Below are 24,484 nucleotides of genomic sequence, written 5' to 3' on the forward strand. Positions count from 1 at the left end.
AGGAAGCTCCACGCTGAGACTCCTTAAGTGATTGACTTGCTCACAGTGATTTATCCTCACCACTGAGAGCTGAGGCTTAAGCATGGACATCTTGCTGGTGTCTGAGACTCCTCTTCCCAAGAACTCAACTCTCCATGCCTGCCCACGCCGCATGAAGAGCTGGAGTACCTAAACCAAGGGCTGCAACAACTACGCTCCTTTGTGAACATAGCTCTAAACATACAAGAATTGTCACCCACGTTCCATGGATGCTGAGGATCTAGACCAAAAGCAGTCTGGATGTTATACCTGGGAATGAAACCTCAATCTCTTGAGCAAGGACCCTCACCAGAATGAAAATCCAGCATTCCCATATTAGAGCAAATAATTATTCTGCATGCACATTTTGCCTTCAAAACACAGGTGTGGTCATTTGGGGAGGTTTATATTAAAACAGCAGTAAACATTTGTTTGATACCAGTCAGGAGATGCAGTTAGGGGTTCAGTGACTTGGTGCAGCTATTTTCTGACTAGATCCTATGGAGCACTTTGGAAAGTGTGTTATGTGATTTACTCAGTCTCATGGAAACCAGGATTAGGACCAGCAGCAGAACTCTCGTATCCCAGCTTCCAAATCTGAGCCATACCCGCAAAACTATCTTTCCTTCCTCCCACGGCAGCTCTTGTGCAACTTCACTGGGGGAGGAAAAAAAAATAGTCTGTGCTTGCTAATTAGAAAATGACTTTAGTAGCAAAAGCAATTTTGTTTTTAAAGAAGTTTTAAATTACAAAGGGTCAAGGAGGGAAGGGGAGAAACCTATAAAAACAGATAATCTACAGTGTTCCACTAAATGGGATATAGTCTAATCTTTACAAGACAAATGTTTCCCCAATAGAATACATATTTGTTCTTACAAACGTCTGGAGTAAAATCCTGAACCRCCATAAACTGGTGCAGCTCCTTTGAAGTCTGCCAGGCTTCTGCAAGCTAGGCAGGCTGAGGATTGGGTCTGGAAAACTTTCTCTTCATTTGAATATTAAAGAGGGCTAATAAAGCAAACAGGACATGGTAAGTTCTGGAGGAAACTGGCTGCCAAGGGACCATTTGGATGTGAGCACGGTTTTTAATAGTACACTAGTCATTTTGTTGTGGTTACAGAGCCAGACRCAAAAAGCATCTCCTGCTGCTTCATAGATTAAATACCTAATGTTTGCATGAAGTACTGCATCAGTGCTAAGTGTTATTACTTCGGTTAGTACAGGTTTGCAGTGAATGCCAGCAGCCCCTTTGAGACAGCTTTCTCCCCTTTTGCATATACCTCCACCTTCCTCTAAACTCATAGCCACATCCTGCCCTCTGCTCCACAGGGTGGGATTTCTCCATAGAGCTGAAGACACTTGCTTTCCCATAATCCTTGGGACAATGTTGTCTTGTCTGCAGAAGTGTATTTGAGTGTTTGCATAGCAGGAAGACATAAAAAGCCTTTTCTCTCTTTGCCTGTTTTACTCAAAAGCCAGCTGTCATCACACCCTACACTCAAGAGACGCGACCTGCAGTCACGTTGCATGTTCCCCTTTCTCCAGCTACCCTGAAGTCCCGTTTGCAATGATATCCTGGGGAGACCCTGGGAAGGAGCAGCTCCACTTCTCCCTTGTCAGGGCAGTATGTAAAAAAATATCCCTGGTAGTTTTCCCTTCCTGCATGTGCTATGAACCAGCTTGTTCACATTCATCATCATTTCCAAGGCACAGAGGATGAGGGTACATAGCACATCAGAATCAGTCTTTGTTTTCTCATCATCTTTACAATAGAAGTCTGGGAGAAAAGAGGAAACAGTGCTGAGACCTGAAGTTCCTCTTTATGTTTCTATAGGAATTTCCTACAAAAGGGGTGTGGATTTTCCAGGGAAATGAGTTATTCACTCACCATTTGTGCTGGGAAACCTCTGGAGGGGGAGGGCGAGAGAGATGGGAAGGGAATATTCATAGAAAATATATCCATGCACAGGAAACTTGTATTACTGCAAAGTCACAGCCCATTACTGAAATACACATGGAAAAAGTTAGTTTTACACTGCTTGTTGAATAACTATATACATAAAAGGAGAGTTACAGAGAAGATGGAGCTAGGCTCTTCTTAGAAGCTTACAGCAAATGGACAAGAGGCAACAGGCACAAGCTGCAGCAAAGGAAGCTCAGACTGGACATATAGACAACAAGTTTCTACCATGACCATGGTTAAGCACTGGAATAGTTGCCCAGCGAGGCTGTAGGACCCCCATCCTTGGAGATTTTCAATATTTAACGTACAACTTTGAAGCTGTCCCTGCTTTGAGCAAGTGGTTGGACCAGGGATTTCCAAAGGTCTCTGCCAACCTCAATTACTCTGTGGCTCTGTGATATATATGAATGAACTGTGTGCTATGCATGATGTATTGCAGATGTAACATGCTTTTTAAAGCTCATTTTAAAACAATGCCTGATTTTTTTCAGTATTAAGTTTCTATAAAAAGTCATCAATATCTCCCTGAAATTTTCCCTGATTTAGCTCAAATTTTCCCTAGTTTCCATCGGAAGTCAAAATGAATTAGTTCTTTCTGCATAAGAGCATAAATTTATGAGAAATATCCTACTGTGTCAGATCTATCATCCATCTACTCCAACAGTGACAGTAGGAGATGCTATTTAGGGACAACTCACAAGCCTAAGTGCTATCTATGGTTTATTTCCCTCATACTCCCCCGTCATCTACAATCACTGGCATTGGGATGTTCAAGGACATATCCGTGCCTATTACCTCCAGTTTCTGCTCATGGCCTGTTTCACAGCCTCCCATTGCAGCAATTCCAGAAGCTGACTACACCCTATGTAAAGTCATTCTTTCTTTTATGTGTTTTAAAAAGCTTCTCTGCTGGTTTCAGTGAGCGCCGTGTGGTTTCAGTATTGTGGGATTCGATCAATAACAGCTCTGCATTCACACTGTTCACCACCGCCCCGAGTCTACAGACCCTAACCACATCCCCCTCAGCCTTCTCTTCAGATGGAAAAMCCCCCGCCTTTTTAGCTTCTCCTCATAAGGCAGCTGCTCCAATCCCCAGGTTATTTTTGTTGCCTTTCTGGGTACTTCCTCTTTTACGCCCGTGAGATGCAGACACAACACCCAGGATGTGGGAGCACCTAAGCTGTAGCAGCAAAATGACTTCTTCCGTTATGCTTGCAATACCTTCCYGGATGATGCCAACATTGTGTTTGTTTCCATTTAACATTAAGCCAGTGATTTCTGAGAACTGTCAATGATGGCTCCAAGATCTCTTTCCTGAGTTGTAATKCTCTTTACCTTTTTGTTATAAAAATCCATAAAGCTACRTAAAAGCAAGAAGGCTCTGTGAGTAGGTAGTCTAATATCAAGAATACCTTAAAAAATACTTCAACTCATTTTTAAATAATGAAGCTAATAAGCAAAATAATTAAAAATAACTACCCTAGTCAGGACTACATTAAATACAAAGCTTATCTGCACTTTCTTAACTCCATCCTGTCAGTGAATGGGAGGGCCTGGTCTTTAACTGCATTATCACATATTATTTCTCAAGCAATACATTTGTAAAAATTCCATTACTGAAGCTTGGCTTGTATTTCCCTGCACTTCACTGTACATTTTTTCCTGGAAATTTTCTCAGGCTTCACTTTCTGACAGTCTTCAGAAGAAATTATGCASTCACTGTAAAGATGTTTAAAGAATTAACATTAGTGATGCTTGTTCAAGGTTAGGTTGCTATATGTGTGCGTTTGGTCTGGACAGCAGTGATATTCCTGTGTGCTGATCTGGAACACATGCTGTTTCTCAAGTTTGACTTTTTCCCCTTGCATGGCCAGTATAAAGCACAATGGAACTTTTTGTCTACAGAGTTTCCGCAGATTAAATGTTTGTTAAGAGTTATTCTTGAAAAAGTCGTAACATACACTTGAGGTGCACAGACCCATTCCGGGCCTGATCCAAGGAAGAGTTGTCTTCTGGGCAAGAAAATGAGGAACAATAATACATAATACTGTGCCTTGAATGGGAAAGTGTTTATGAGAAAAATCAAGGCTGATAACCAGATAACAGAGTATTATGGTAACAAACACAGTGAAAAATGAGTCAAAAAAGCTTTACATGGCAGTATTTGCAGCTAAACAAAAGTAGYATACCCACTATTTAGTGTTTACATGATCATTCAATCACACGAGCCCACTGCCTGTGCAGGAGACATTARCCTTCAATATTTGATAACTGCTGAGTTTTGAGATATGGATTGTGCAGTCTGAATTTTTAGAGACTTTTGTTTTGTCATGGCCTACAATCAAGAAGCATTCACTCTAAAGAGCTCTTAGTGACTTTTATCATTGCTGCCTCTTTCATTGCCATGAAATGGGAACGTACACATCCTCAGGCTAAATGCTGCTCTGCATTGGACACTGGATGAGTTACTATGGAGAAAGTCATGTATGAAACTCATTTCAAAATCTGCCTTCAGGTTCTGAACACAAACTCAAATCTTCTTGCATTGACCTATCAGCTTGCAGAATAAARAACGGAGGTGGGTGAAGGGCAGAGTCATCCATCCTGGGATTCAAACATCTCTCAACACGGTCTTGGTACAGAAAACCTGAAGGTTGGGCTGCCAAGCCATGAGGAAGAGACACAGAAAACTGGAAAAAAAAGGAAAAAAAAAGAAATTGCATGGACCTCAACATCAGAGAGAACAGGCAGCTCCTGTATAATCCAAATTTTTTCCCCCTCTGAGAATGTCCAGGTCACTTCTGCCTGGCAACAAGCCGGGGTGGCAATAGGTTTTCCACGGTGCTGCTGCATGGGAGCATTCAAAGCAAAGGCCTGGGTGTGGGGGCTGCAGAACATCTCTGAACCTACGCTCCCACTCCCTGGTGAACTTCTTTGAAGTCGCCCTGGCGAGGAATAACTCTGTGATGTGATGGCAAGGTAAAGCACATACCCAGGTTCCCCAGGGGACCAGAATGGAGGAGGAGATTCATGTGATTACTGCTAATCATGCCTCTGATGACAGAAGCCTGGGAAGGAGCTCAGATAACAAAGCAGCACTTAAACAATGAATGAGGAATCACTTGCTTCTAACAGAGTCTAAATGCCCAGCCTGAAGACTCACCTGTCCCTCACTTGTGAGGAACATTGAACGGGTGCCTTTGCCCAGGTGAGGGGAATGTCCCTCCAAAAATCCATTTTTGGAAAAATCATATCTTTGCTAAATGAGACACTTCTCTTTTTCATCCACTAAATGACATTCACAGATGTACACTGAATACAGCAGCTGATCCTAGCAATCCAGCTCTGCAGGGAAAGGCGAGAGGAGCTGGAGGAGTTAGGACCCGGGGGCTCAACACACCACTGCAGCAAAGCTGCCTGAAAGCAATTAGCTCCTGCATGAGCTGGGATGTTCTCTCCTCTGCCTTTGAAACCACTGTGGCCAGGCCTGCCTGGGCTACCCTTATGGCAACTAGCTTTAACAAAAAAAAAAGAGATAATAATAACCAGGTTAGCATATTGACATCAGAAGTCAAGCTATATGTGAATTAAGTACATCCATTCCCAAGCTGTGAAGTTATTTAGTCAGAACCACTGTGCCAGGAAGGAGAGGAAATATTTATTATTTTTTTATGATGGCAGGATCAAGACTTGGAGTGGCTGTGGCAGGTCCTGCTGCTGCCGTAAGAATCAGTGATTAAAACAAGATGATGTTTATCCAGAGCCRGCACTGAAACAAGCTGTTTAAAAGGGAAGTTTGTTTATGGCACAGTAGTACCTGGTCTCCCCCCGAATGTGCTCCCTCTTCCAGGACACCATCTGCTCTGTGAGGTGCAGAACTGTTTTGAAGCAGCTAAACATGGGGACTCCCTTGCCTGGTGAGGACAAGCAGCTTGCTAGACCATAACATCCTTCTTTTCCTCTCCATTTAACAAAAACCTATGCCTGGTGGAGACCTGGTCCTAAATCAGTGATATTTCTTGGCTTTTCTCTTGTAATGAGGTAGCAGCTCTGGCCACCTCAGCTGCACCTGCTTTTCTGGGCCTTTATGCTCTGAGAAACATCCTCCCTTGTTTGCAGCATACTCTGCACGTCACTCAGTTCGTGGTGTTCATATCTTTGCATGGAGAACAGAACAACGATCATCTTCAGAACTGCAACTGCAAACATCTTGCACCTTCAGCTTGTTCTCTATATTTTAGTCACATCAATTTCAGTAGTACAACATGAAAGTAGTCATCGTATGATACCATCAGCCTTGCTTTTCTTTGCTGGGAGAATCGTGCCTTGTTCTGTGAGCTGACTACTGCTTTAGTAGAGTCAACAATATAGCAAATAGCCTTGACTCCCATTTCTTTAAGTAACTCTTTGTATCTTCTGTTAAACACCAGTCTGTGCCTTGTCATGCACCAGTGTGCAAAAACATGTGATGTTATTGCACATCCCCATATCATACTCAGCTGTGGACACTGTTCTAGTTCATTTGGAAAAACAGACACCGCATCTGGCAAGACTGGTATTCCCTTTATTAAGAACAATGAGTTATATTTTGGTCTGACTCCTGCTTTGCTAAAGTTCTGCAGCTGTTAAATACAATGCATGGGAGTATTAAATAGTGCTTTCTGTGTCCTAATGCAAGCACATGCATGAGTGGAATTGTCTGTTCTTACTGCCTTAGAAGACAAAAGGGAAGTATTTGAGCTTGGGACAGCACAGGAAGAACTTGGACAATTGGATGAATTGGTGAGCAAGAGGGAAGTTCTCTCTGCAGTGCTGTGAAGTGTGGCCAGATAGCCTGGGGTGGACATGGAGCAAAAACAATCCATCACTCCTTGCCTCAGCCATAATTTTCATCGAACAAAATAACTTTCACCAAATAAAATAACTGTTGATGCTGTTCTGTGTAACCAGAACCTGGAAAGGTAGCACTCAGGAGCCACATCTGACACCAGGTGGTGCCTGAGATAAGCAAAATGCTGATAGAAGACTTTCCCACATCTGTCTTAGAAACCTTACAACCCTACTGCAGATCTTCCTGGCAACAGCGAAATTCAAAATAAACCAGGCTGAACATGAGGAAAAGTTCTCCAAGGTTGAGCAATACTCTGCGTTACAGTTACATTCAGCATCTGCCAGCTTCCTCGCCTGGCTACCGCAGCGTGTTTTGCTGTAAGAGCAGCAGAGGCTTGGGTTATCTCTACCCAGGACTGCTCTGCCAGGGAAGTGCTCCCAGTCTGACCACAGCTGTGCTGGCAAAGTTACACTTTATGTTAGTATAATAAAACCACTTCCTTAAGGAAAACAGCCTTTACCTTTAAAGACCAAGTAGCAGATAACCCAGGTAAYGGTATTTATAACAGGGGCCAGTAGAGCAGGGGTGACCAGGGCCAGACCTTCCACGCCCAGCCCTGACATGACTACGCGTGCAGAGCTTAACCTGGTTGTGCTTGGCCGGAGCAAAACTCCAGGGAAATCACGAGGGCTATACCACCTTTAATAGGAAAGAAAAACCAGGCGAATGCTGTGCTTGCTGAAGTCCCGCTGAGACGCGAAGATGAATGTCTATTTTGAATACAAGCAGAGGTGCAGACTGCCTCTGCCTATCCCCTCTTTGTGAGCYACTATTTCATTTCATTGCTTGAAGTAAAGTCCAGCACAATACCTGGGCAAAATATTCCATGAAGATGGGACCTGCTACCTTAAATGATCTGCAGTTCAGYGGCCTGGGATGTTATCAGAGAACACACCAACTTGTAGGCCTGGACTKCAGAATCTAAACATTACATTTTTAAAGAAACTAAATACCTAGCCCAAGTAGTTGAGAAAAACCATTTCACATGTGAATTTCTTTCATTTTTGGACTGTATCCTATATTCAGAAGGGATATTCTGTCCTCCTCTAATCTCATTGCAATCAAACCTTAAGTTACATTTGGCCCCTTAAGTGTGAAATCTAACATGAATGTCAATTCTGTTAATTCTTTCTGTGCGGCTCAACATAATAGAAACCTCTTAAAAATATTATTATCATGGACATATTCCACATCACCCAATTGCTTCTCATAGCTTTCAAACATCCAGAAATCTCAGTCGTCCTCTTTAGCTCCCCCAGATCTGAAGTTCCCCTCCAGCTGTGATGCTGCCATGAACCTRCAGCACAAAATATTTCACTCAACAGAAGTGAAAAACAAAATATTTAGGGCAGCTTAGAATAAATCAAACTGAAGTAAGACTTCCTTTGTCAGTCACACGCTTTTTTATATTTAATTCTGGGAGAAAAAAAAAACAACCCTCAGAGTTTAAGATTTTGCTCAGTCTGTGATCTGCTGCTTAGGTAAGCTAGACAATGCAGGTGTTTTGATGGCAAATTTAGGTCAAGTTTCTTTGTGACGCAGACAAGGCCTTAGATATTATGTAGCTTCCTAAGTGTCTGTGATGCTTCCAGGCACCCTGGTGAGGAGAAGATACAGATGCACAGCTATTTTTGCGCRGATACCACACCAGGCCATGCTACTGGCTGGGGAAGAGGGTCTACAGACCTTCAGCTTGCCTCTGTCCCCTCCCCATCCCAGGAAAATCAGCTGCTGTGAACAGCGGCAAGGCGCCCTCCGGAAAGAGCTAATTTGCATCCAGCAGAGAGCAATAGAAAATGAAGGAGGCTTTCAGCAGTTCTGTATTTTGGTTTCGTATGTCACCTGTTTAATCCAAAAAATAAGTGCAGCTTGTAAAGTACCACAGAGCCGCAGCGAGATGAAAACCAGCTTCTTCAAAACGAGTCCAGATACGTCAGGCAGGGCGCAGACCAGACAGGGCTGCTTCCTCTGTCGAAGGTGTCTGCCTTTCACTTGATAATTAGCAGACAGACATGAGGCCTTCCAGGACGCAGGTTCATCCTGCGCAGCCATGGAGCAGCGGTGAGAAATGAGCTCTGTCCTCTTCAGCTCARCGTTTCATCTCGAACGTGCAGCTGGGTCAGGATGAGAGCAGGAGAGCTCCATGGGGTCCCGACAGTGTTTCCATCAGGCTGCACAGCCTGGCCATGGCCCAGAAGAAAACTGGGGCACACTGCGTGAAGCCCTGAGGTTGCTGAGCACCGCTCACCTGCACCAAGGGATCTGCTGATTTCCTCCCTTTGCACATATCTGTTTCCTTTCAGAGGAGACCAGAGCAGGCAAAGGGACTAGCTCACCACTGGCTTTCACCCTGACATGGAGAGCAGAAGGACTGCAGGAGGCACCACCGCTGCTCTGCAGTACCAACGCAACCACATGCGTCTGCTTTTCTCAGCCGTAGGCTGCAGCAGGCCACAGCCAGACTGTGCAGGAGGAACATATCACGTAGCGGCACTGATGTCAAGTTTACAGGCAACACAAGTTCCCCAGGGAACATGGGCTGGAGGATCCCAGGTGTTGATCCATGAAGATTAAAAGAGGAAGGAGCAAACACTTGGCTGTTAGTGGGCAGGAGACCCTTCGTGTTAGGTCACTGCAACCCAAGTGGTCTGCTGTTTCCAACCCATTTTCAGGTGACGATTCAGGGATCTGCTATTGCTTCAAGAGCCTCTCCATTCATGACTCACTGACCCACCTCTGCTGCTGATAAAACATTTCCAGTCAAAAGCTCCTTCTTGACTGCAAACCCCCTGACAGGAAAACAGAATGAGCCTGTAAGCGTGATCATTCTCCGAGCGCGTGGCACATGACTCACCTTCTTTACAGAACTCTTCCCCAGAATAAGAAGGAAAAAAAAGGAAGTGCAGCAAAAAGAAAACCTCAGAAGCACAGCAAGAAAACTAGCAAGCAYGGAAGATGTAAAAAAGACTGTGCTCGCTATGGTCACCTCTACAAATCTTCATTACAATATTGTCATATGAGGTTACTGTGAAGATGCCTTAGAAATACAGATAACAGCACGGTTTGATGTGAGTTAGTGTTTGCAAGAGGGTAGTGAATCTCTCAACATACAGGAAATTGCCTTTAATACAATAGCTGTCAGGCCACATTCACACAGCAAACATTTTAGGCACCTGCAAAAAGCATCCAGGAGAGAAGGTAAATAAGCTTCTAAGCTTCATGTCACTGTCACTTATAACCTGCCCGTAGCCTCGATAGCAAAGTTAAAGCTAACCTGAATACCTCTGCAGAGCCTAGCTCAGTGCCTGCACACCAAACATGAGCAGCAGGAATGAAGAGCCACATCTTGCCAGTAGTGTTGTGGACAGGAGATAAAAATTTGGCCCAAGGTTAGTCTGTCGTCTGTTTGGAAATGAAGGGTGGGATTCATCCAAAGAGCTGAAGGTGACTAAAACATAGGGAAGTAYGTCTGAGCTCATCATCAGTTAATGAACGAAAGGAACTTGCACTTGGAGGCAGAAATTCATCCTGCCYTAAAGCAGACAGCTGATCTAGGTGTGCTAGGAGGGCTCATGTCTTCTGAGTGACTRTGCAGGGAGGCTATGCCACAAGCTCAGGTGCAAATGTCTAACATGAGGTGGGACAATTCCTATTCCTGCGTGTTGGCCATACACTGAACTACAACTAGCCCATGAGACCACTGACCCTGGCTCTGATGAGGCCACGGCTTGATGGTTCCTTCAGTGAACCTAGTCATCATATTTTCATATAAATGAAAATCACCGATGAATTGGGGGGAATTGAAATATGTTGCCAGATCAGTTTTATTTGGTCTGATTTCATAATTTCTTAATTTTTCCAGCACTTTAAGCTTTTTGCTTCTTTGTTTTATTTCTCGAAGTGATGGAGATTCCTGCTTCTTGCTGGGGCTAGCATGGGAAACATGTTCAAAATCCGACATGAAAACAAACTGGATGAAAGAAGCATCAGTTGAACGGCATGAAGGGGAAAGAAAAGCCTGTTCAGAAGAACAGCAAAATGAAATCCCCTTGGCAGCCCCAAACTTTTCACACTTAACATTTGCAAAGATGAATTCCCTAGTCAATTCTGGAGGGCTGAACACGTGACAAAGGGCTCTTTTTATCCCAYACCCAAGCTACCAGTAAAGGCCAGCTGCCCCGTGTGGGAGGGCGCAGCTTAAGGAAGGAAGTGCCCTCTGCCTCCTGCCTCTTTGAGGAGCCCCCAGCGAGTAGACTTGCACCGAYGGCTCTCTAACTGCGATCCTTTGGGAATCCCAACGAGGGTGGAGAGAAGACCTCTGTTAGCATGAGAAAGGCAGAATATGTTGCATTTATTCCGTGAGGAAAACCACTCACTAGACACCTTCCCCTCTCCCCGAAAGAGCCGACGGCTTTTCTTCTAACACTGCTGCTGCGTGGTGTGTGCTGAAATCCCAAAGCCTCCTCCCACAGCAGCTAAGCAGACAAACCACAGGCCAGCCACTTTCTCTGTGTCTCCGTTTTCCTCTTAGCYGAGGGGATAATAAAATTACCCAGCACTCTGGAATGCTGTAGCTTTAATTCATTAATATCTATAAGGAGCTTAGAGGTCCTCAGCTATAAGGGGCTCTGGAAATGCCAGCGGAAATGGTGTGCCTCTTGTTGCTGTGCTTCTACTTCCAAAATTTCCCTGCTGAATCCAGTGATTCAAGCGTTTTGAGTTCTGAATTACCTGACTCGGCAAATTCGAATCAGCTTTTCAGAATGGTCTGAGGAGTAAAAATGTGCTCTTTGTCAGGGAGAGGAAACGGGGAGCAGTACTAGTCTATCTGTATGCCGCGTGAGTCAGCCACAGTTTATGCACCTGCTGTGACTTACAAATCTGAATGCACTGAATGCACTTGGAGACGCTGGTTTTGCAAACAGATGGATTTTGTAAATCCTGTTAACGTTTCTGTGTGTAAGAGCTTCCCAGCAGAAAAGGAGCGTGTCCACGTGAGTATTGGATCCACTTACCCTTATAGATTTTAAAATAGCGGCTTCATTTTACTSAGGCTGGAGATATAAATAGATTCATCTTAGAGCGGGCACCTGGGTTGTGTTTGTGAGAATGGTGACTTTTGGGAAATTAAAACTAAAATTAGCTGCTCTAAGCTAGAGGAAAGGGAGAGAAGGGGAGATGTGTGTCTCTAATTACACATCAGCTCTAATGGGGTCAGTTCAAGCATAGTCCAGCAAAATAACCGGTTTGGAGATAACATGGGGTCTGTGTGTGTAACCTGCTTGCTGCTCTCTCTCTCAGCCACAGGCTTTTATTCCAGAAAAGTTATTGGAATGTGTTGTTCCCACAACGTTTAAGCAGCTTAGGCGGAGAAAATTGCATAATGCATTTGCTATGTTGGCGTCATTATTTCACATGTATTGAACTCCTTTTGCTTTGTGCATATGCAGTCCCCTTTTGAATGGGACAGGGCCAGAGAAGTAAACAAGGAAGCTGAGCCGGAAAAGAYGGGGAAAAGGGGCCTAGGAACTGCTATTGTGAATACAAGAGAAATGCGGAGGGGCAGCAGAAGCGTACAAAATTGCTGAAATTCTTCCATTGCTCTACACAGCAAGAGTGCTATAGGGGCAGGGCATTAACATGCCACACACTTGGCTGTGGGAGCCATCATGTGTTGTGTGGGCTGACTGCTCTGAATTAACACAAAATACACAACGAGGCAAAAATGGAGAGTGGCGAAGGCTAGCGGTCTTCAGCGTTCGCAGCATGAAACTCTGTCACCCGTCTTGCTCTGTAAGTGACCTCTCTCATGGCCCAGTGCTAAAGACTCGACTTTACTCGGTCGGTTTTCCCACACGAGGTGGGAACGGGGAAGGGATTTGCCCTTTTGGTCTCTCTCGAAGGGGACAGTCATACCTGTAAGTACTGGGAGTGAAATGCCGGCTGCTCAGGCAGAGGTTGCCGGCCTGCACGGGAGATTAGCGTTGCTTGCATGAGCTGTTGGTGTCCAACGGGCAGAACCCACCTCTCGTATTCACTTCTGTTGGAGAGGTAAAATGTCTTTGTACTTCCCAGCATTGATACAATGATCGGTTATTTCATGCTAGAAACCTGTTGTATATTGTAAAATCCTAACTGTTGTTACTGGAATTTATTAAGTGGGCAATTAACATACGCAATCCCATTACTGCTAATGGGATTTATCTGAGTAAATCTCGTGTGTGTTATTCTCCTAGAAAAACAAGTGATCAACTCTTTGGCTTGGCCTAAGTTTCCAAAGATAGATGTATTCACTCATTTATTACCATCCACACAGCTTGTAGCCTTGTGGTATGAGTAAACAAGCTGAACAAATGTCTAGTTTGGGAAAGAATAAAATGTTAAAGCAAATAATTGATTTGGTGATCTCTTTGCAGCCAGTAAGACATATTTCATTGCCAGGCCTGCCTATATAAAATAGTAATTGTGCAATTTGCACTTAATGACTGGAGTTCATTTCTTTTCCTTCCCAGTCATTAAAGACATATTGATCTGCTTAGAACATATTGATTATTTCTGAATATATAGGCAAGCAAATCAGAAACCACAACATGCAACTCTGGCTCTATTTATTTCCCTACATTGATATTCAGTAGATGTTGCCAGATAAAGACGTCTCCAGCGGAACAGGGCAGAGGACAGAGAACAAGGAGAAAGGGCAGCATCTRAGCTGCTACCCACTAGCTTCAGATATACCATATTGCAAGGTTACACCTGCCAAGAGGAAGATGGCTGGGCCTCGCAGCTCAGAGAGGAGGCAATGCTACTTTTAAAGCTAGGGGACTGTGTCACACATAGCTGCTGTGTGCACGGAGCAGCCATCCTGCTTGTGGTGTGTGACCTTCAGTTCGCGCCCCCAAGCACAAATATTAACCACACGAGACTTCTGCAGCAAATCCCCACCTGCACAAGGCCCAAACCATTTCTCCAATCCATTCGTGGCCACTAAAGATTTGCTCTGAGAAGTGGTTTCCTGATTCACTCTCTCATTGCGTTCTGCAGCATTTCAAAGGGTGTTACTGCAGAGCGAGGCTACGCTTCGTGCAAAGGGCTCACCGCCTCTCTGCACACTGCCTGCATGTCTAGGCCCTCCGACACGGCACAGCTACATCTATATTGTTGCTTTTGATCACTTCCGTAGGATTTCCCAGTGCCAGGAGACTTGGCCCTTCACCACCACTCATGCTGCGACAAGTGGTGCTAGAAGTACCGTGGCTGAGATTTTCAAACATGTGTACAAGGGTTAGGTGCCTACCTCCTAATGACTTTCAGGAAGAAGGGGTGGCTAATTCCTTTCTTTATGCCCACTTGTAAGAAGAGGCTCTCTGCACACAGCGCTTGGCACGAATGCTCTTGGGCACACCGTGACTTGACCTGTATGAGCACGCTTACGCCCCTGCTTCTCACATGCAAGATATATGTAGGCTTTGTGCCAACATCACTGCGGAGATTCTTGTTCTTTCTTGTTCTGTGGGAAGAAAATCCCAAAACAGAACAAGCTACAGATACGGATAAATATTCATCTGGCATTCAAGAGGAATGTATAGATGCATCTAGAGTTGGTTCCCATCTGTTAGTGATGATCCCAAGTACTTTTACTGGAAACAGAACCCAGTCAGCTAATCCATCCCTATCGCATTATGCTTCAAATGCCTAAGCAGAAAGTCTGCTTCCTGGCCTGGGTCTGAGCTACCGGGCAAATTGTCTGTCTGTGTGATGGACTTTATAATGAGCAGGAGTAGCTCCAGAGCTGAGACTCTGCAGGCAGACGATGATCACGGAGAGCAGGAGGGTGGCATGACCGAAGGGAGCAGTGCCTCTCTCCCAGTCAGGGAAGCCTCTCCTGGCCTCTCCTTGCTAGGGGAGGCTCTTGGTGTGCGGATGAAGGAGCCAGACTCCCTACCATGTYGTAAGAAGTTGTATTACACGCAGCCTAAATGTAAAAATTGATGCCTCAGTCAAGGGCAAAGCCTGTACTGATCAGTAAAACAAGCAAGGGCACTTGCACGTTCTTAAGGGYAAGTGGAATAAGGCAGCTCATGTCCATTGAGCTAAAGCCTCTCCTCCCACAAAACAGAACGGCCTTGTCCTTACCGCCTGCTGGGGACAGCACCGGGCCTCTGCTACCCGCTGAGCTCTGCCACACCATCTCGGACGTGCCAACCCCCTCCCAGGGAGCGTGCTAGTTAATGATTGAACAGGGGTGGTCTCGACCCTGCGCCCTGGCCCTGTTTAGTTCACTAGCCTAGACATAGCCAAAAAGCCTGGCTTGGGAGTCACGTCCAAAGCTGAATTTTCTCAGAGCTGTGGGTTGTGCTGAGCTGATAAGTCTAAATTGGGAATTCCCACCAGGATGTGAATTCCCCTGGAGTTAATAAGGGAGCCTGGAGACTGCATACTGCGTCCCACTCACAGCCGGGGACAGGCCTTCCACTGGACAGGCAGTGAGCCCAGATGGCTGGTTTTGATAAAAAACATGTTTTCCCTATTTTCGTCGCTCCCTCCCTGCCACTGTTGTGTTTGTTTCACCCATGCGTGACACCCCGTTCATTGCAGTCTGCCTAGGGCAGCGACTGCTGATGCCCTGTTAGTACAGCCATGAACGTGGGGCTCCCTATCTGCGCGTGGTCCAACTCACTGCTGCAGAGTAATACCAGTCAATAACACAAAGCAGTGGTACTAAGAGTAACGGGGTACAGGATAAAAGAAAGAGAGAGAAATCTAGCTAAATCCTTTTTTTTTTTAATGGGAAAATAACCTTTGAAAGTCACTTTATTTCTGGTTTTGTGTTTCCTTTTGACACTACTGTAAGTGGATATGCAGTAAAATGTAGGTGTCCTGCTGAATTAAATTTGGAGGCAACTGATGATGTCATGTTATATTACAAATAACTTCCATCTAAAGCACTTCATTTCATTCTTATAATACCTTTTTTTTTTTTCTCCTTAAAACCCTGGTTCCAAGCCCAATAAATTGATAGAAAAACTCCCACTCACTTCAGTAAGTTTTGGATCAGGTCCTGAGGGATTTGTTCAAACCAGCCTTATGGAGCAAGTACTTGCACACAGCGGTAATGAATTACTGAGATCATTTCTGTGACCAAGCATTTGCCGAGAGGGCTTAAGTTTGCATGGCCAAGCACTAACAGACTTAAGYCATCATCTTAATAGACTATGCATCTGTTATACTGGAAGTTAAATGAGCACATCTGGGTGCCCCAGCTGTGAAGGTTTAATAAAAAAAAAAAAGGCAAACAACTGGGTAGGTGAAGTGAGTAAACCATATGAAGAATATGTGACTGTCATTCAAAGATTCATGCTTGAAGCTTGGGAGTTTGTGGGCCTAACGAGTGGCGTCTGCTCTTGCACAAACGTGTCATGCTGCCAGGCGATCCCACCGTTCGATTTTCCTTGTAGCCTTGATGTCAGGGCTGTATTGCTGACACAGAGGTATAACTCCTGCTCACTTTAGTAGGAGCTGCCCAGATGTGATGGAGACCACGGTGTGAGCGGTGGGGTCCAGTTCAAACCACCTGATGTGAGGAAATCGGGAGTTAAGTCTAATGACTGACTGCATGCATGGAGAGAGAGTTTAAATAAACATGCTTTAGTACAGGGACAGCAGATATGTTTGGAAATCTGGGCAGGCTCTTTCTGCCGTCTGTGTTTTGTTTCTGAATCCAATGCTATCATAATGAATAAGCTGTTTGCTCTTTCGACTGCAYACCACATGACAGCTAGTTTCCATCCAAAAGCTTTGGCCCCTGCATGTAAATTGATCCTGTAAAGTTAACTCCTTTGTTCAAGAGGTTAAGTATGTGATGTATCAATTGGGCTTTTTGTGTAAAAGCCACAGAGCAATACACTTACTGAGCCGTATGTGTATTGCAGATTAATTTGCAGTAAAGGTACGCGGAGGAGCAAAGACGGATCATACTAAAAAATGTAGGCTCCAGTTCAAGAAAGTATCCCATTTAGAGCAGAACAGAATTTAAGCATATGCTTAGCTCCCACTGAAATATGGTTTCTAATCACGTTTCAGGTTAAGCATGTGATTAATGCTGGCTCCAATAGGGAGGGATTTAAACACATGCTTAAAACCGCTGACCTGGGGCAGGGGTTACAAAAAGGTCTATGGAGTCTGGACGGATCACACCAAGGATTCAAACTCACACCTGAGCTTTAGCAAATGTGTCAGGGAGACTCACAAGGAAAAAAGGAGTCTGAAGAAAACAGCAGCAGAATCATCCAGAGACACTTCAGAAAGGCCAAAAAGCCAAGCTGGGTTTGGCTCTGCCTGTGGGACATGGCAATCACATCTCCCCGGGAAGAGGCTGCAAGCAGTCAACGAACAGCCCCACACCCCTGAGCTGAGGACACCCTTGGCTCCACCACTCACCCTGAGCTGAGGACACCCGTGGCTCCACCACTCACCCTGAGCTGGGGACACCCTTGGCTCCACCACTTACACGTGAACTCCAGTGCTTACAGGCTCAAGGAGGGCAGATGTTGAGGACACTGTCCAGTACATAAGGGACTTCTGGAATTCAGAAGAATCATTTTTTTTCTGACTCAGACTTTTGACATGACCTTGGGCTATGTTCCCTCTGTGGCTACACGCAAAGGAAGGCTGGGAGATGCTTTGAGACATAGGGGACCCCAGAAGTCATTTATGTAGATGGGAAAGTAGCTACATCCTATATCCCAGTTGTTATCACCATAAAGATACTTCAGGGAATAAAAAGGGTTACCGTAAAAGTAGCTTTGCCACAATGGAGAACTCAGAACGAACTAAAAGGAAAAAAGGAATCTTCCTTACAAGAAATAGTAGTATTTTTGCATTGTCTTCTTCAGTAAAATTGACGTTGCCTACGTAGAATGATGTCTCCTCTGACATCTTAATCCCCACCGCCTACCCTGCTGGCAGTGGGATGATATGCATCTTTGGCAACAGACAACTGGCATTTTCAAAACATGTTAAATTCTTCCCTTCTGCTGCAGTGCATCTGGACACAGAATGTACTGGCAGGCTCGCTCAACGTTATCATTTTATTAGAAACTCTTGAAGAAGCATATTTGTCTTATCCCTTCAGCTTTTTGTGATTTCTCTCTGGTAGCAAGAAGCAACAGCGAGTGAGGTACTTTCCAAAGAAAAYAGAGGCACAGCCTCTGCCTTGCAAGCCATCCATCCCCTTAAGATCCTTTGCAGTGTTGTGAAATAAGAGAATCAGAAATCTAACCCCACCGTTGTGAAAATGTAAAGGTACTTTTAACATTTCTCTTTTGTGTGTGTGTGTGTGTATGTGTGTGTGAGTATGTTTAACCTCTGTTTCTTTAATAAGGAGATTTATTTTTTACCACTGTACTTGGGTAGACTGGGAAAAGAAATGTTCTCCTTGACTGCGTTGCCTTAACCCAATGGCTGCTCCAGGGTGGTGTATTGCATCAGCTGCACCGTTAAACACCGAGCGCCTTCCTCCTCCACTGCCACCCTGGATTAAGCCATTCCTACAGATGCAAAAGAAAAAGGCAGGAATCAAACTCAATCAAAGGACTGTCACAGATTTAAGAAGCGCAGCCGGGTTCCCGTTTGATCGAAACCGGCAGAGCTCCGCGGACTTCCTCAGTGCCGTGCCAGTTTATCCCGGGCGGGCACCTGGCCCTCAGCCATCGTTAATTGTCACATGCATTTAGAGACGAAAAATATGTTTATCGCAAAGCAGGGAGAAACCCACTGGCTGAACAAGCTGCCGAAAGCGGAGGTGTTTACCTGTCCGAAGGGGCATCGCCTCCCTGACGCCGGGCACGTACCCATCAGGAGCAGCTTAGCCACCACTGACGCTAACCGGAGGCGACAGAGGGAGACCAAACAGCTCTTTGCGGTCCCTYCCTGCCCTATTTTTCTAGGATGTCTGTTGTTTAACAGGGGATCAAGCCTTCCCTGGCAGCGCGAATTATACTCCCCAAGACCAGGAAATGTCCGTTGCAGGAGCAGAGGGCGAAGCGGGGTGTGCGGCTAGGTCCAGACACGGCTTTGAGGGCTGCACAGAGCCACGGGGAAGGCGGGGGGTGAGTTCAGACCAGGCGAGTTTCCTCGAGCGGTTTCCTGGCTTGTTTGGAGCATTTTATAGATTAGGGAAGGATTTGTCAGGTTTCGTTGCCAAATCAGTGCTTATTCGCAGAATCCTTTTTATTTTTTAATGGTGTCAGAGTTCTCTCGCTGGCATCTCTCTCTCTACAGATCTGGCCAGTCAACGTAAATTCAAGATTTATTTCCAGTCTTTCTTTTATGGTTGGCGGGGGATTCAGCTTTCCTTTGTCTGATTTAAAGAGATACCCCCTCCTCTTCATCCGCATCCAGCTCATACTTGCCGGAGGACGGCGAGACGGAAGGGAGGAGCCGCCGACAAGGACTCCCTAGGCGCGAGAGCATCGCTAGCACTGCAAGACCCCCTCAGATGCACCCGTGCCTTTCTGTCGGCTGCCGTGGGAGTTGCCTGCCTATTTTAGGAGACTATTAGGCCAATGCAGCGTGCGCCACCTATTCACTCTTCATTCCCAGCCCAGGGAGCAGGACGGATGATTTATTACAGAGACAGACTTCACATCTGCTGGCTTTGGTCAGCTGAGATGTGAAAATAGCCTAACCGAAGGCAATTAGGACCAAGCACTAATTAAAAACAAAATCTTTCTTTGGTTTGCTCACAGCCAGCTACTAAACTAGAAGCACAGCCTTGCAAGGGGAAGAAGAGGAGAGAGGGGAGGAAGAGCAGGAGCCAGGGCAGAGTGGAGGTGGAGGGGGTGCATCCATGCCAAGGTGGCCCACCAGGAGTGCTCAGCACCTTGCAGGATTTTGCCCAGCAAGAGGAAAGCCTCGGTGCCACTCTGCCAGGGGCATGCACTGACCTGAGAGTCTCTAGGGAGACTTCTCAGCCTGGTGCGTGGCCAGACAGCACAGGGGTGACTAGCGCTGCTCCCTGCAACAGATCCTCACTAATCCTCCAAAAGCCGAAACCAAAACTAAACGAGTTTGGTAACAAACTTGGGTGGCACTGCCTGACCTTTGGCTCCTGCCCAGCATGGGGCTGGCTGATCCGCCGTGCTCCTGTGAGGTTTCCGTCAGCAGAAAGCCCGTCTTCCCAYGGACGCCAGGACGAGTTGAGCATCCCTTTGTGCTCGCTTTGCCTGCTAGACATGATGCGCTTGCTGCTGCCCTGAAACACAGCACGGGCTCCCCAACCGCACTCTCCTTACAAATGTGCTTTTTCCCCCCATCACGCCTGGCCCCATGTCAGCCTCCTGGCTGCATCCATACCAGTAAATTAAACGCGCCTGGGACTGTTCCCTGGCGCTGAGGCCAGCCACCTCGGGGGAGGCTGCCTCCGTAATCTCGAACTCTTTGGCCCTCCAGACCAGGGTAACTACTTCCAAAGGGGCGACTGGGAAAGGCTGCAGCCCGTGCTAGCTGCTGAGCTACGCCAGGGACCATGCCAGCAACATAACAGTGCAGACGAGCTCCAGCACTTGGGAAAAATGCCTGGCACCGTTTAATTTATTAGTAGAGACGCAGATGAGATGTCTGCAGCACATTCAGGTGGCTGCAGGCCTCCTGTAATGTAAGGAGCAGCTCCGAAATGCAGCTGCGTAGGAGAACTGCGCAGGGCTGCCGTTCGTTCTGGGGAGAGCAATCACGGATTCAGCCAAAGCTATCACCAGCACGTTCGTATCTGCCGCGTCCGCTGCAGCCGCTGGCTGGCGAGCCCTCGATGCGCGTCCACCCGGCTGCTGCGTATYGCGCCGCATTGTGCGCCTGCTTTCGCCTCCCTGTCCCAGCCTGACTTCCGACCTCCGCGGCAGGAATCGGGCCCGGCGACCACAGGTGTTTCCCCCACGGTCCCTCGGGGAGCCTGCCGGAGCTCCCCGGGACTCCTGCCAGCACCGTCCAGTGAGGGGGCGTGCTGAGCCGGGCTGCTGAGCTGCCTCCGTCCACGCCACCCGCTTGTTCTGCCTCCACGGCTGCCTTTCCCATCACCCCGCGTCAGGCCTGTGCTTCCGCTGAGCATGCATCCAAAGCAAAGCTAGCCCGGAAACATTGCAAAGAGCTGCTCAGAGTGGAAAATAGATTATTCCAAATGTCACGGAAATTTGTATCCGGAGTCTGCTCCCTGAGCTTATCTGGAGCTTTGTTAAAATTAGATATATTTCACTTCAGTATCCATATGCCTTATCATAGCTTTAATAAATCAGATGGCACATTGCTGGTCAAGGGCTTCATTAAACCAACAATATTGCACTGAACAGCAATGTACAGCTTACAGTACAGTATGCAATAATGCAAATTGTGGCAAGAGAAACACATTGACAAGTCTGTACTATGCCTCCTTAAGCAAGTGCCGCACTCACTTCTCTTAGCATTTCCATATAAAGAAGGTGTTTCCTTATTTGAGGTTTCAATAAAACTTTGGTTCCTGTTCCTAAGAGGAACTGATGTGTGTCATCTTCTGTTCAAATTATTCTGAGATGTTCTTCACCGTAGGTCTGCCTTCATCTCTATGAATCATTTTCCTAGAATTATGTGCATATATTTAAAATGCACGCCCAGCGTATTAAAAAAAAAAAAAGAGCTAATTGCCAGCTTAGGGTTGCTTTAATATAGGCTACCAAAAAGATTTGGAAGATTAACAGTTTTATTAGAAAGCAAGGATCAGATCTTCAGCTGTGTAAATGGGGGTAGTGTCATTGCACATTCCCAGAGATGAACCATATCTTACTAATGCATATGTCTCAAGCCTTAAGTTACAGTCACTTTTTCTGCATCCTGGGAGAAATCCAATGGGGCAAATAATTTATTACGTGTGGAGGAGATATTTTTGTAGCTCTCTCTCTCTAAAGCCCATTGAAGACAACAAAAAGCTGTGCCTTGGATCAGGGCTAAGCCTGATACAGCAAAGCACTGCTTCAGCATGTAATTAACTTTAAGCATGTGCCTAATTTTCAGTGACTTCAACAAGACACAGAAATGAGATTTTCCAAACAGCAACTGATTTGAGGACATGCTAAGTGTTTTGCTGATTCAGAGCCTGGTTGAAGTTGTTTCATTTACAAAAAACAAAAAAAAAGGGGGGTTGCTCTGAGGTGATACTGTTAAACAACCTGTCTCGCCAGGGCTAATGTTCTCATTGCAACTCCAGAGCCATAGTTTTCAGATATGGTAGTTAACACATTGCAGCCCCCTGAGGAAAAGTCCTTCACAACCTAATAGGAAATTCCAACTTTGCTGCGCTTTTTTGAGGACTTTTTCATCATTTTAATTTTAACAAGAAATTACATATAAAATGATGTAGAATCGATAGGAATTCTGCTGAATTCGGGGGGTAGTTTTGTTTTGTTTTTTTCTGCAGTCCCTCATTCTTGAAGATCCTAATAGTTTCACCAACATCAAATTCTGCAGGACTTTTCCACAAAGGAAATCTGTCATTTATTTTCTTTATGGTCCCATGCAGAGCAAATATAGACAAAATAAAGTTTACTGTGGCACAAGGAGACTTGAATTTGAAGTCACTTTCCAATGACTTGATGTTACAAACAGCTGGACATGTGTGACGCATCCCATGCCCACAGCTGAGTACATGACTTGAAAAAACCCATGTTACATGAGTGAATGAGAAAGGGACAATGTATTACTCACGTTTTTTCACTTTTGTGGGTTTTTTTTTTAATTTCTTCTTTCATTCGGCTCGATCTTTGTGGATTTTTCTTTCATGTCTTCCTTTTTCTGCCTTGATTTTAAAAGATTGACTCATAAAAATTATGCCTTTCCTAGTCAAAGCAAAATGATATCCTCAAAATTATCACATCTGGTCCAAGCTGAATCTTGATCCATGCATGTGTTTCCTCCAAGCCCCAGACTTTTCAGATTCAGGGTTGTGATTCAGACATATCTCTCTAATGAAGATTAATTACATATTGGTTTAATYGCAGTCTCAGAAACCCAAAAGGCAGCAGAGAGACCAGCTGAGGCAGAGTTTCACATGGGGGAAGACACAGTGGTGCACATCCATCTTTATGTGCCTAGCCTATATATGTAAGAAATTACRATTGGGTATTTGGAAGTGCCTTTGTCTATTTGGGAGACTAATCATCCGGGTACAGATTTATAAAGAGAATGGAGAACGAGGGCTAAAAAGAGGTAGAGGAGAGGAATACGAATCCTATCATGTGCAATGTATGCTCCTGCATCCCAAACACCTCCGCTGTCCCCTCCCCACTGTGGGGCTTCATCCACTCCTGCTATCCAGGTACATCTTCTGCATGCACAGATACGACTTTACATCACTAGATATCACTTTACATCACCAGGCTAGACAAGCACAAACACCTATGTGCCATTTGAACATGTCCAGCTTTGAAATTTGAGCCTGTTATCAAAGCTGGTGAATAATGATAACTGTAATGTAAAGATCAGATTGAAGAAGAGATTTTATACCTTGTGTTATCACAGCAGTGCAGGGGACCATCTACGGTTTCGGAGTGGTTGCTACAAAATACATGTTTTGATTCAGTGCCTTGGGAGTCTCAGGACTGCAGCTAATATTTCTTTTCCAATTATTGCTGTGAGTGGGTAAAATATATTTTAATATMGTTGTGCTAAGAGTCCTATCTAGAGAGAGAGAGATTTCCACTGCACTGCAAGACCATTACATTTATTTGCACAATTCACTTAACTCTGGTCTGTGATATCGCCAGAAACCCTTGATGGAATTATAGTTCCATAATTATAGCTTTATAAATTATAGCCCTTAATAGCTTTAGGGCCAGATTCTCACTTGCAATAAATCATCAGGGCTTCATKGCTTTTACTGAAGTATATGGAGGTATGTCAACTTACACCAGCTGCAAACTGAGGTGAGATCTTCACCATTTGAAGTCATTGGGAGTTCTGTCATCAATTGAAAGGCAGCCAGAAATTAACCCTCAGTCCTCATTTTTCACAACCACTTTGCTACCATGAACTTCATCRATACAATAAATTGTTGAAGATAATGATATCACAAACCAAGATGATGTTGCTAATTAAAATCTATCGTTACCACTCATGCTCTAAAAGGTTGGGCACTAAAAGGGTTTGCTCCTCTCCTGCTCTGCACCTTAGACTCCTTTTATATAAACAGATACAGTAACGCATTCTGCACTCCTGCAGTATCCTAATATCTTTTTATGGATCTTCTTAAATATGCACACATATAAAGGTTCAGAATATGTCACTGTGCACTCTTAGCTAATTTATTGTTCATACATGAGCCTAAGTGAGTCAGGCAGATTAATAACTGGAAGATAGCCAACATTTCAAATGGCCAGCAAATGAATGCATCAGTTCACTCAGACCTGTCTGGCAATCTGCACAGCCCTCTGCCAACGAGCCAGACAGTTGAAGAGGAGCCTAAAATACTGAGCATGGGAGAAAGCATTGCACTGGGAGAAATAAATATAATATTTATATGTAAGTAGTGAAAATCATTCACTGCCATAGGTCAGACATTATCTGGTATTAATCACTCAGGATGAATGCAGCTA

This window comes from Apteryx rowi, unplaced genomic scaffold (genome assembly GCF_003343035.1).
Source record: "Apteryx rowi isolate R43461 unplaced genomic scaffold, aptRow1 scaffold_112, whole genome shotgun sequence".
Lineage (NCBI taxonomy): Eukaryota > Metazoa > Chordata > Aves > Apterygiformes > Apterygidae > Apteryx > Apteryx rowi.